At 40.9% G+C, this 13,374-nt stretch overlaps 1 pseudogene; it reads right to left on the minus strand.

Annotated features, from left to right (window-relative positions):
• Positions 1–6,618: 6,618 nt before the first annotated feature.
• On the minus strand, positions 6,619–13,041 carry LOC123120348 (probable mediator of RNA polymerase II transcription subunit 19b; annotated as a pseudogene).
• Positions 13,042–13,374: the final 333 nt, after the last annotated feature.

A 13,374-nucleotide genomic window follows, 5' to 3' on the forward strand; every position in this document is an offset into this window, starting at 1 on the left:
CGGCCGATTAATCGATTTTATCGGTCTACTATTAATAAGATATTTTTTTGCAAATCTCAGGTTCCCAACACTAAAATACGCTATATTCAACACCTTGATTTCTAGCCTTTGAATCCTCGTATAATGGCAAACAAAATAGGACAATAGTACATATTCCGTAACAAGGTCCACAAAACATAAATAAACATAGTTTTTGCAAACATAGTGCTATGAATAGGTCTGATTTATCGGTAGATTCCCGATAAATCGCTTGTCAGAGCGATAAATCGGTCCAAAAGATAAACGGCAAAGATAAGGCATAATCTTATCGGTCACCCCCCGATTAGCGATAAATCGAAAGATTAATCGGTGAATCGGAAGATTTCTTGAACAGTGGTGTTTATAAAGGTGCTCTACAGGTGTCTCCGAAGGTACTTGTTGGGTTGGCGTATTTCGAGATTAGGATTTGTCACTCCGATTGTCGGAGAGGTATCTCTGGGCCCACTCAGTAATGCACATCACTATAAAGCCTTGCAAGCATTGCAACTAATGAGTTAGTTGCAGGATGATGTATTACGGAACGAGTAAAGAGACTTGCCGGTAACGAGATTGAACTAGGTATTGAGATACCAATGATCGAATCTCGGGCAAGTAACATACCGATGACAAAGGGAACAACGTATGTTGTTATGCGGTTTGACCGATAAAGATCTTCGTAGAATATGTGGGAGCCAATATGAGCATCCAGGTTCCGCTATTGGTTATTGACCGGAGACGTGTCTCGGTCATGTCTACATAGTTCTCGAACCCATAGGGTCCGCACGCTTAAAGTTCGATGACGGCTATATTATGAGTTTATGTGTTTTGATGTACTGAAGGTAGTTCGGAGTCCCGGATGTGATCACGGACATGATGAGGAGTGTCGAAATGGTCGAGACATGAAGATCGATATATTGGACGGCTATATTTGGACACCGGAATGGTTCTGGGTGACATCGGGATAATACCGAAGCACCGGGAGGTTATCAGAACCCCTCGGGAGGTATATGGGCCTTAATGGGCTTTAGTGGAAAGGAGGGGAAAGGAGCAAGGGAGGGGGCGCCCCCCCCCAAGCCCAATCCGAATTGGGAGGGGGGCCGGTCCCCCCTTTCCTTCCTCCCTCCTTCCTCCTCCTTCCCTCTCCCTCTCCAAATAGGAAAAGGAGGAGTCCTACTCCCAGTGGGAGTAGGACTCCCCCCTTGGGCGCGCCTCCTCCCCTTGGCCGGCCCTCTCCTCCCCCCCCTTTATATACGGAGGAGGGGGCACCCCATAGACACAACAATTGATCTCTTGGATCTCTTAGCCATGTGCGGTGCCCCCCTCCACCATAATCCACCTCGATAATATCGTAGCGGTGCTTAGGCAAAGCCCTGCGTCGGTAGAACATCATCATCGTCACCACGCCGTCGTGCTGACGGAACTCTCCCTCAAAGCTCAGCTAGATCGGAGTTCGAGGGACGTCATCGAGTTGAACATGTGCAGAACTCGGAGGTGTCGTACGTTCGGTACTTGATCGGACGGATCGTGAAGACGTACGACTACATCAACCGCGTTGTGCTAACGCTTCCGCTTTCGGTCTACGAGGGTACATGGACAACACTCTCCCCTCTCGTTGCTATGCATCACCATGATCCTGTGTGTGTGCGTAGGAAATTTTTTGAAATTACTACGTTCCCCAACAGTGGTATCAGAGCCAGGTTTTATGCGTAGATGTTATATGCACGAGTAGAACACAAGTGAGTTGTGGGCAATACAAGTCATACTGCTTACCAGCATGTCACACTTTGGTTCGGCGGTATTGTTGGATGAAGCGGCCCGGACCGACATTACGCGTACACTTACGCGAGACTGGTTCTACCGACGTGCTTTGCACACAGGTGGCTGGCGGGTGTCAGTTTCTCCAACTTTAGTTGAACCGAGTGTGGCTACGCCCGGTCCTTGAGAAGATTAAAACATCACTAACTTGACGAACTATCGTTGTGGTTTCGATGCATAGGTAAGAACGGTTCTTGCTCAGCCCGTAGCAGCCACGTAAAACTTGCAACAACAAAGTAGAGGACGTCTAACTTGTTTTTGCAGGGCATGTTGTGATGTGATATGGTCAAGACATGATGCTATATTTTATTGTATGAGATGATCATGTTTTGTAACCGAGTTATCGGCAACTGGCAGGAGCCATATGGTTGTCGCTTTATTGTATGCAATGCAATCGCCCTGTAATGCTTTACTTTATCACTAAGCGGTAGCGATAGTTGTAGAAGCAATAGTTGGCGAGACGACAACGATGCTACCATGGAGATCAAGGCATCGCGCCGGTGACGATGGTGATCATGACGGTGCTTCGGAGATGGAGATCACAAGCACAAGATGATGATGGCCATATCATATCACTTATATTGATTGCATGTGATGTTTATCTTTTATGCATCTTATTTTGCTTTGATTGACGGTAGCATTATAAGATGATCTCTCACTAAATTTCAAGATAAAAGTGTTCTCCCTGAGTATGCACCGTTGCCAAAGTTTGTCGTGTCGAGACACCACGTGATGATCGGGTGCGATAAGCTCTATGTTCATCTACAACGGGTGCAAACCAGTTTTGCACACGCGAAATACTCGGGTTAAACTTGACGAGCCTAGCATATGCAGATATGGCCTCGGAACACTGAGACCAAAAGGTCGAGCGTGAATCATATAGTAGATATGATCAACATAGTGGTGTTCACCATTGAAAACTACTCCATCTCACGTGATGATCGGACATGGTTTAGTTGATTTGGATCACGTGATCACTTAGATGATTAGAGGGATGTCTATCTAAATGGGAGTTCTTAAGTAATATGATTAATTGAACTTTAATTTATCATGAACTTAGTCCTGGTAGTATTAGCATATCTATGTTGTAGATCAATAGCTCGTGTTTAGCTCCCCTGTTTTATTTTTGATATGTTCCTAGAGAAAACTAAGTTGAAAGATATTAGTAGCAATGATGCGGATTGGATCCGTAATCTGAGGATTATCCTCATTGCTGCACAGAAGAATTATGTCCTTGATGCACCGCTAGGTGACAGAACTATTGCAGGAGCAGATGCAGACGTGTTGAACGTTTTCACAAAAGCTCGGTATGATAACTACTTGATAGTTTAGTGCACCATGCTTTACGGCTTAGAACCGGGACTTCAAAAATGTTTTGAACGCCACAGAGCATATAAGATGTTCCAAGAGTTGAAATTGGTATTTCATACTCATACCCGTGTCGAGAGGTATGAGACCTCTGACAATACTTTGCCTACAAGATGGACGAGAATAGCTCAACCAGTAAGCATGTGCTCAGATTGTCAGAGTACTACAATCACTTAAATCAAGTGGGAGTTAATCTTCCAGATAAGATAGTGATTGACAGAGTTCTCTAGTCACTATCACCAAGTTGCTAGAACTTCGTGATGAACTATAATATGCAAGGGATAACGGAAACGATTCCCAAGCTCTTCGTGATGCTAAAATCGACGAAGGTAGAAATCAAGAAAAGCATCAAGTGTTGATGGTTAACAAGACCACTAGTTTCAAGAAAAGGGCAAAGGGAAGAAGGGGAACTTCAAGAAAAACGGCAAGCAAGTTGCTGCTCAAGTGAAGAAGCCCAAGTCTGGACCTAAGCCTGAGACTAAGTGCTTCTACCGCAAAGGGACTAGTCACTGGAAGCGGAACTGCCCCAAGTATTTGGCGGATAAGAAGGATGGCAAAGTGAACAAAGGTATATTTGATATACATGTTATTGATGTGTACTTTACTAGTGTTTATAGCAACCCCGCGGTATTTGATACTAGTTCAGTTGCTAAGAGTAGTAACTCGGAGCGGGAGTTGCAGAATGTACAGAAACTAGTTAAGGGTGAAGTGACGATGTGTGTTGGAAGCTGTTCCAAGATTGATATGATCATCATCGCACACTTCCTATACTTTCGGGATTAGTGTTGAACCTAAATAAATGTTATTTGGTGTTTGCGTTGAGCATGAATATGATTTGATCATATTTATTGTAATATGGTTATTCATTTAAATTAGAGAATAATTGTTGTTCTGATTACATGAATAAAACCTTCTATGGTCATACACCCAATAAAAATGGTTTGTTGGATCTCGATCGTAGTGATACACATATTCATAATATTGAAGCCAAAAGATGCAAAGTTAATAATGATAGTGCAACTTATTTGTGGCACTGCCGTTTAGGTCATATTGGTGTAAAGCGCATGAAGAAACTCCATGCTGATGGAATTTTGAAATCACTTGATTATGAATCAGTTGATGCTTGCGAACCATGCCTTATGGGCAAGATGACTAAAGACCCCGTTCTCCGGAACAATGGAGCGAGCAACTGACTTATTGGAAATAATACATACTGATGTATGCGATCCGATGAGTGTTGAGGCTCGCGGCGGGTATCGTTATTTTCTGACCTTCACAGATGATTTGAGCAGATATGGGTATATCTACTTGATGAAACATAAGTCTGAAACATTTGAAAAGTTCAAAGAATTTCAGAGTGAAGTAGAGAATCATCGTAACAAGAAAATAAAGTTTCTACGATCTGATCGTAGAGACAAATATTTGAGTTACGAGTTTGGCCTTCAATTAAAACAATGTAGAATAGTTTCACAAACTCATGCCACCTGGAACACCACAGCATAATGGTGTGTCCGAACGTCATAACCGTACTTTATTGGATATAGTGCAATCTATGATGTTACTTACCGGTCTACCACTATCATTTTGGGGCTATGCATTAGAGACAGCTGCATTCACGTTAAATAGGGCACCATCTAAATCCGTTGAGACGACACATTATGAACTGTGGTTTGGCAAGAAACCAAAGTTGTTGTTTCTTAAAGTTTGGGGCTGCGATGCTTATGTGAAAAAGCTTCAACCTGATAAGCTCAAAGCCAAATCGGAGAAATGTATCTTCATAGGATACCCAAAGGAGACTGTTGGGTACACCTTCTATCACAGATCCGAAGGCAAGACATTCGTTGCTAAGAATGGATCCTTTCTAGAGAAGGAGTTTCTCTCGAAAGAAGTGAGTGGGAGGAAAGTAGAACTTGATGAGGTAACTGTACCTGCTCCCTTATTGGAAAGTAGTTCATCACAGAAATATGTTCCTGTGACTCCTACACCAATTAGTGAGGAAGCTAAAGATGATGATCATGTAACTTCAGATCAAGTTACTACTGAACCTCGTAGGTCAACCAGAGTAAGATCCGCACCAGAGTGGTACGGTAATCTTGTTCTGGAGGTCATGTTACATGGCCATGACAAACCTACGAACTATGAGGAAGCGATGATAAGCCCAGATTCCGCGAAATGGCTTGAGGCCATGAAATCTGAGATGGGATCCATATATGAGAACAAAGTGTGGACTTTGGTTGACTTGCTCGATGATCGGCAAGCCATAGAAAATAAATGGATCTTCAAGAGGAAGACGGACGCTGATAGTAGTGTTACTATCTACAAAGTTAGACTTGTCGAAAAAGGCTTTTGACAAAGTTCAAGGAGTTAACTACGATGAGACTTTCTCACCCGTAGCGATGCTTAAGTCCGTCCGAATCATGTTAGCAATTGCTGCATTTTATGGTTATGAAATTTGGCAAATGGATGTAAAGACTGCATTCCTGAATGGATTTCTGGAAGAAGAGTTGTATATGATGCAACCTGAAGGTTTTATCGATCCAAAGGATGCTAACAAAGTGTGCAAGCTCCAGCGATCCATCTATGGACTCGTGCAAGCATCTCGTAGTTGAAATATACGCTTTGATGAGTTGATCAAAGCATATAGTTTTATACAGACTTGCGGTGAAGCCTGTATTTACAAGAAAGTGAGTGGGAGCACTATAGCATTTCTGATAAGTATATGTGAATGACATACTTTTGATCGAAAATAATGTAGAATTTTCTGGAAAGCATAAAGGAGTATTTGAAAGGAGTTTTTCAAAGAAAGACCTCGATGAAGCTGCTTACATATTGAGCATCAAAATCTATAGAGATAGATCAAGACGCTTGATAAATTTTTTCAATGAGTACATACCTTGACAAGATTTTGAAATAGTTCAAAATGGAATAGTCAAAGAAAGAGTTCTTGCCTATGTTACAAGGTGTGAAATTGAGTAAGACTCAAAGCCCGACCACGGCAGAAGATAGAAAGAGAATGAAAGTCATTTCCTATGCCTCAGCCATAGGTTCTATAAAGTATGCCATGCTGCGTACCAGATCTATTGTATACCCTACCACTGAGTTTGGCAAGGGAGTACAATAGTGATATAGGAGTAGATCACTGGACAACGGTCAAAATTATCCTTAGTGGAATAAGGATATGTTTCTCGATTATGGAGGTGACAAAAGGTTCATCGTAAAGGGTTACGTCGATGCAAGTTTTGACACTGATCCAGATGACTCTAAGTCTCAATCTGGATACATGTTGAAAGTGGGAGCTATTAGTTAGAGTAGCTCCGTGCGGAGCATTGTAGACATAGAAATTTGCAAAATACTTACGGATCTGAATGTGACAGACCCGTTGACTAAAATTATCTCACAAACAAAACATGATCCCACCTTAGTACTCTTTGGGTGTTAATCACATAGCGATGTGAACTAGATTACTGACTCTAGTAAACCCTTTGGGTGTTGGTCACATATCGATGTGAACTATGGGTGTTAACCACATAAAGAACTTCTGTCAACACACGTTTAATTTCCTTGTTGATTGCTGCCATCCATGCCGCTTCGACTTCATCCTGCAAATGATTCAAGTCCAGTAAATCGATTTGAAATGAGGGCCATGTTAATATCCAAGTCGAACATGAACAGGAACAAAAAGGATTAACTTTTCAGTAACTAGCATCCTATGTTTCCATCAGATCCGAAAGAAGTGAACATGTGTACAGATGAAAAAAGACACTGCTCGGGAAAAATGATTACAGGAACTAGGAGATTTGCCAGTACAATAATACAGTATGACAAGCACTCAAGTCTCAAGTAAATGATATCCAGGTTGCTTCATTGACAAATCTGGAAAAAATTGACACATAGCCATGCCATTTCTCTCACCATTATGAAATCACTGTTCTTCAGAAATTACTATATAAACATTAAAAAATAGACGGAAGTAGGTAAATTATTTAGTTTCTCAAAGCCACCAGGCACTAACCTCCACTCAGTCTAACAGCCCAACCTTTCTATCATGATTAAATTAGTTCACTTTGATTTACAAAAGTTGTCCAAAAATTATTATGCATTTAAAGTCCGCCACAATACTAGTACTTAGCTTTAAACCCGTTAACTTGGACATGGTACTATTCGTACTGAAATAATTCAGGGGCAGATTTTTGCATGCAAGTGAATCACAATAGGGCAGATTAATAGTGTAATATGCACTACACTAATAATTAGACCATAAGAAGAAGCCCATCGCTAGTGTCCCATATGTCCTGCAAATCATTTATACCTTGGCACCACTTGTAAACAAGTAATGTGGAGGTGGTTCTGAATCAGCAGGCCTTATACAATCTGGGAAGAGGTAACGTTTGTCCCCTTCACGCCACAAGTATTGGACAATTTTGTCTGCAGCATTCAAGAGGCTCAATTTCATATACCGGGATCAGGTAGCTATACAGATCCATAAATTCAATACCAACTTCTCCTTTAAAAGCACGCCGAGTAAGAAGATGCCGTTTTATGCTTGAGAATTTCCTTGACTCCAGCCAATGGACCGTGGTTAATAAATAGAACGCTTCCCATGTCGAATCTCATGCCGACGCCGGCGCGCTTCAGTAGGATCCAAAACTAACAACAGAAAACCATACAATAATATGAACACAGCGCAAAAGCACACACAACAGAAAAAATAAATCAAGCAATAATTGCGAAGGTTATACAGGGTGCAGATCATTAAAGAGTTGCAAATGGCATACGATGATTTCAAAAGAAACATCATTGAGTAAACTGCGAGTGGTTTTTTTTAAGTCATTGTGCTCCAATTAATCGCCGTATCTTATGGTCAAAGTGCAACGTAAACTGAAAACAGTAAACGACTAGTGACTACATTATGAATTTATATGATGTAAGTCAGACCTAACCAGATCATGCCATATATAGTAAAGAAAGTCAGCAGGCCCATCATGACTGATATATTAATACCACTAGAGATGCCAATCAAAGGAAATATCTAACTGTACTTCTCAACTTCTCAAGTCAAGTGAGACTGACGAAATGAAACTGGCCCAGGTCCAAAACTGATGGTGGACATAAAGTAATGTCCGGGCAACCGTGCCTAACATCACATATTGTACAGATGCAGACAAAATCAAATCAGACTAATATTGGCAAAGTCAGGCAAAAGGCAGATCTTACTTGAATGGCTAATAAATAATTCGCCAAATGTTAAAATATTCATCATTAGGCTCCAAACAATAAAATAAAACTCTTAGGTTGACCTAAAAACACAAGCTCACTATGCAGCTTAAATCTGAAACATTTCAATTCATGTTTCACCGAAAGACAGAATTAAGAAAAGCATTTATGCATCTACCCAACAGCAAATAGAAGTTCAGAAGCACGTACCAATTGATCTGCAGAGGGTCTGGTGACGGAAACCTTTTGAGCCTCCTTCTAACAGAATATGACACTGATTGACAATAGAAGTAAGAAGAAAACTGTAGCTAACTAAGTCCATTACCCATCTCATCGGTTTTGGAACTCTTATGCTGTCATAGATAAGTCATGTTAACAGACCAACAAAATGTGCTGCAAGGAAATTTGTTGTACCAGGAAGCAAATAATAATTGTATATCACCTTGCTTTTTTTGTGCTTATGCACGTCTGCCGAATCCTCTGTCCCCTCATGCTTCCTCTTCTGAACAATTTGCGGACATATAAAGTATGGCTAAGTGCTGAGTAAGACTTGGAGATACTTTAATTTTAAACATAAAGAAAATACAGCAACCTTCTCATGATGCTTATCCTTTTTCTTATCCTTGTCCTTGTCTTTGTCTTTAGACCGATCCTTATGTCGATGTTTGTGCTTCTTATGCTCCCTGTCTTTATCTTTGTCTTTGTGCTTTTTATGTTTTTTCTCTTTGTCCTTGGACTCACTTTTCGGTTTGCCCGAAATAGTAGGTATGCCTTTTTCCGCCTGTCGATTGGTTTAATTGTTAAGTGTGTGATAGGAAAATGCAATAACAGCATAAAGCAAGTGGGATGGCAAAAATGATCTTACAGAGGGTAAATCTACTGGAGCAGTTTCTCGAAGCTGAAATGCTTGCCCCAGTGTTTCCATATCAAAGGGCTGAATATAAGCAGGCTTATCCTTAAGTATGCATTCTGAACGAGTTGACCTAGCTTCATTCCTTCTCCTTTCCGAATTTCAGTGTCCCCCACAACATTGTGAAGGTAATGTGTATCTGAGATTGCAAGTGGCAAAGGCCTCTTGCAAAAGAAATCATGGTGCGGCTGCAATTTGTACTGACTTATTAAATCAACAGCACCAGTGAGCTCCCTAGGTCCTGAAATAGAAAGAGTCATATTATGGATTACCAGCATTGCATATAACCAAGGCAATTTGGAGAAGGGTGCACATCAAGAACCCATGCCAGGAAAATGCACTCATGCATACAAGTACAATGGGCACTTATTTCTCTAGTAGGGTCCAACAAAGTAGCTTATCATGGGGCACAACAGACAATGTGGTTGCTCAACATATAGACAAAAAAATGTCCACATGAGGAAATTTTGGCGATTCCAGAGATGCTGTGAGCTTAAGGTATCAAAAGTAGGACAAAGATTGGCTGTCCAAGTTTAAACGTCGAATCTATATTTCTTGTGCAATATTTTGCTGATGGTTACAAGTTAACAATCATAACTACAGTAACAAAGAAGTACTTCTGTATACAAGTCGAATGGTATCAATTGTGTAACGTGCTATTGGATTATTTATTATTGGTTAAAACTGAATCAGGGCGGTCAAAAGACATACCAGGAACATATTGAGCGGCACTTAGAACAGATCGACCAGAAGATCCACCGCCAGAAGTAGCATCAGGAATATATTCAGAGTGAGTTGGAACAGATCGACCAGAAGATCTAATGCCAGAAGGACTTTATAGGCAGCAGAAGAAAAAAGAAAGGAACACACCCGTACCACAAGAAGAGCCCAGAAAAATCGGCCCAAACAAACTGATATACAAACATGATACATGGCAAACAAGGAGAAACAGTCAAAACCAGAAAGCACACGTCACCTACGATGGAAACAGTCAAAGCATCAGAAGACGGTCAAAGCGGTGGACTCCAAAACAAATCCAAAACGTGTCGTACGTGCAGACCTCTCCACCTAAAAAAATCACGCACAGAAGTAAAACCAAAGCACCATACACGTCATGCTGACAAGGCACCGTAAAAAAAATCGGAAAGGGAGAAAAATCAAACCCTTATAGGCCTAGATTCTTAGTTACTCGCTTCCCTGTGGTATCGTATAAAAAAAACACTGACCTCGTACAACTTCAGAAAGGAAATCACATGCAAACAAATTATGTGAAGATTCACTATCGATTAGGACAGTAACCTAGACTGTATAATTTTTATCGACACGCGTAATGCAAACAATACAAAGGAGGTAACTGCAGCTCCCTCCACATTTTCACATCCGGGCTTGGGACCGGCAAAGGCAGTGTTAGGCCCCAACAATATAAAACAAGTTATACACAACCAATCATTCAACAAAGCATACAAACCACACCATCAAGCAAATGCAACATTCACACACAGTCACACAAACACACACACAGAGTCAAGCACACAAACAATCAAGCCACACACAGTCACACACACACAGTCAAGCCACACACACACACAGAGTCAAGCCACACACAGTCGCTTCCCTTTGGTACCGTATAAGAAAAACACTGACCTCGTACAACTTCAGAAAGGAATCACATGCAAACAAATTATGTGAAGATTCACTATTCGATTAGGACAGTAACCTAGACTGTGTAATTTCTATCGACACTCGTAATGCAAACAATACAAAAGAGGTAACTGCAGCTCCCTCCACATTTTCACATCCAGGCTAGGGACCGGCAAAGGCAGTGTTAGGCCCTAACAATATAAAACACTAGTTATACACAATCAATCATTCAACAAAGCATACAAACCACACCATCAAGCAAATGCAATATTCACACAGAGTCACACAAACACACACAGAGAGAGTCAAGCACACAAACAATCAAGGCACACACACATACAGTCAAGCCACACACACATACAATCAAGCCACACACACACAGAGAGAGTCAAGCCAGACACACAGAGTCAAGCCACACACAGTCACACACACATAATGGAGCGCTTGCACACAAGAAACAGACAAAGAAAGGGGCACAAATAGAAAGCTAACACATGCAAGACCGGAGTAAACTCAGAAAGCTATAAAGAATTTCCAGAACTTGAATGAGTAAACTGATTTCTCTAGAGGGGTGAGGGTGATTCAGATCTTCGTTCCTGAAATTAGGAAGCTAGTTAGAGGCTGATTACCATCAAACATAAGTGGAAAAATTACAACAGCACAAATATACTCAAACCATACTTCGTTCTGCTCGGACTTTCACATTGACACCGATTGATCGTTTTCATCATCACTGCTGGAGCTCTCTTCAGAATTGTCATCATCACCACTGCTTTCTTTCTTGGCAACCTTGAGACCAAAATTTTCAGATGAAAAAGCAAACACCAAAAATTCCTTAGGCTTCTTTAGTGCAGGCTCTTCATCACTCTCATCAGAATCATCCTTGGACTGCAAATATTGAATTACAAAAAGATCAATTAATGTACAACAAATATCACAGAAGACGATGCTTTCAAGAAAATAAAATTTTAAAAATAATGCGTACATGTTCACTCTTTTTCTCTGTTGTCAGAAGCCTCTTAGCAGGAATAGTAGATGTTGCTAGCTGCAAAACATTGGAAGGAATTTTAAATATTGCACAACAAAAAAGTGACCAGGAGTAAGCAAGTAACAGAACTCTTACTTTATCAGAATCGGAATCCGAGTCATTATCTGAGCTACCACTAGATTCTTCTTTCTTTACAGAAACTGTTTTAGCAGTGGTATCCTGGACATAGAAAGGAACCGCATTAGAAAGATGGCATAGACAAAAGATTTGCTAGAAACAAAACAATGTTTAAGAAATACAAATATCACACAAGAAGTTACCAAGAGTAAACAAGTACAACAGAGAACTTACTTCTTCAGAATCTGAATCTGAGTCAGAATCTGCCAATTTTTTTTAAATAATACATTTTTTTTTAAATTATAGAAATAATACGCAAAAAAAAGATTTTTCAAAAATAATACACCATCGGCCTACTGCAGGCCGACAGAGCCCAATCGGCCCACAGCAGGCCGACTGGAGGCCCATCAGTTTGCTGCTGGCCGATTGGGCTGTCGGCCTGCATTGGCCGACAGGGCCCAGTCGGCCTGCAGTACACCGATAGGCCTGTAGTGGGCCGACTATGCTCAGTTGGCCTGCTGTGGGCCGACTGGTGCATGCCTATTTTTAATAATACACGCGAATATTTTTTTAAGTATATATTTTAACACGTTATGAATACATGGTAACATTTCTTCAAATACATTTTTAATGGAAATACCATTTTTTGAAACCACACAACATTTTTTTAAATGCTTTTCTGAAATTTTCACAAACTTTTTTTAGAAACACGCGAATATTTTCTTAAAATGTCATGATCCATCTAAACATTTGTTAACCCACGTGATATGTGAGTATATTGATTGTAATATCATCTTATATTATGGGATGAAGGGAGTACCATTTTGTAGAATGTCATGGATATTTTTTGGAAACACGAGAATATTTCCAGCAAAGGTGACGTACATTCATTTAGTGGCACGAACCATTTCTTATCATATTTTCCAAAAAAATTGCATGCATTTTTTGAAAGGCGGGAACCTTTTTCCATTGTGATGAACATTTGTTTTGAAAGTTATCGACATTTCCAAACTGCGCTTTTCCCGCCACCCATTTCCCGCCACCCATTTCCCGCCATCCATTTGCCGCCTCCCATTTCCCGCCAAACAATTTCCCGCCACCCGTTTCCCGCCACCCGTTTCCCTCCTCCCATTTCCCGCCATACCGCAGTCGTTCTTTCCCGCCATTTTCTCGTCTCTATCTATAAAACCCCCTTCAGACGGAGCTGGATAAGCATTGCAGTGTAGTGTAGTTGAGATGTCCCATTATCCTTTCGATCGTAGTTTTCACCCTGGGATGAGCAGGACTCTTTTGAGGCTAGCTA

The sequence above is a fragment of the Triticum aestivum genome, chromosome 5D (genome assembly GCF_018294505.1).
Source record: "Triticum aestivum cultivar Chinese Spring chromosome 5D, IWGSC CS RefSeq v2.1, whole genome shotgun sequence".
Lineage (NCBI taxonomy): Eukaryota > Viridiplantae > Streptophyta > Magnoliopsida > Poales > Poaceae > Triticum > Triticum aestivum.